Raw genomic sequence first — 978 nt, forward strand, 5'->3', positions numbered from 1 at the left:
ATCATCAACGCCCCTCTTCCCCTCCCCACTCTGCTCTTTCCCATTCTTTTCTCTCCTTGTTCTCCCCTCTTACTTCTCCTTCTCCAATCCCCTTCCCATTTCTCTTCCCTCTCTCTTCTCTTCTCTTGTTCCTCCCTCCCTCCTCTGTTCCCCATTACCCTCTACTCATTTTCCTTTCCCTTCTTCTCCTTTCCTCCCTACTCTCTACTCTTCCCCCTTCTCCTCTCTTCTTGTTCATCTCCATTTCTAGTGTTTCCCCTTTTTTCATTCCTCCCTCTCCCCTCTCCTTCCCCTCTGCTCCCTGTCTCCCCTTCCCCATTCTCCCCCTCTCTCCTTCCCCTCTTTTCCTTCTCTGACCTCGTTTCAGGAGTAAACTTTTCTCCGGGAGTTACCAGCTCGTTTGATATTTCTTTGATCTCTCCTCTATTTCTCTCTCTATTTCTCTATTTCTTCTCTATTTCTCCTCGTTTCTTTCTCTGTTTGATTTTCTTTACCTGTCTATGTTTCTCTGTTTCTGTATTTTTCTTTGCCTTTTTTATTTGTCTGTCTCTTCCTCTCTCTCAGTGTCTTTCTTTCTCACCTATCTTTTTGTTTCTATCCGCCATTCCTTTCTTTTTCTATTTGCCTGCGTTTGCCGTCCTTTTTCTCATTTTCCTGTCCCTTTATTGGTCTGTTTCTCATTTTGTGTTTTCTTCTCTTCCTCATTCTCCTCTCTCTGCATCCGCCTCCCTTCTCTTTCTCTATCTTTGTATCCATCATTTTATTCCAATTTCTTTGACTTTCTTTCTTTCCCTTTGTCTATCTTTTTTCTAGCTGTCAGTATGTTCTATTATTTCCCATTCTCTATAAATTCTAAACTTTATCTGTTCTCTTTTCCTAGTCTCCCCATTACTCATTTTCCCCTTCTTCCTCTCTCTGCTGTTTCAAAATGGTGCATAAATGATTTTCTACGCTATTCCGTTACCTTCTCTTTCTCTC

This window comes from Penaeus monodon, chromosome 34, assembly GCF_015228065.2.
Source record: "Penaeus monodon isolate SGIC_2016 chromosome 34, NSTDA_Pmon_1, whole genome shotgun sequence".
Taxonomy (NCBI): Eukaryota; Metazoa; Arthropoda; class Malacostraca; order Decapoda; family Penaeidae; genus Penaeus; species Penaeus monodon.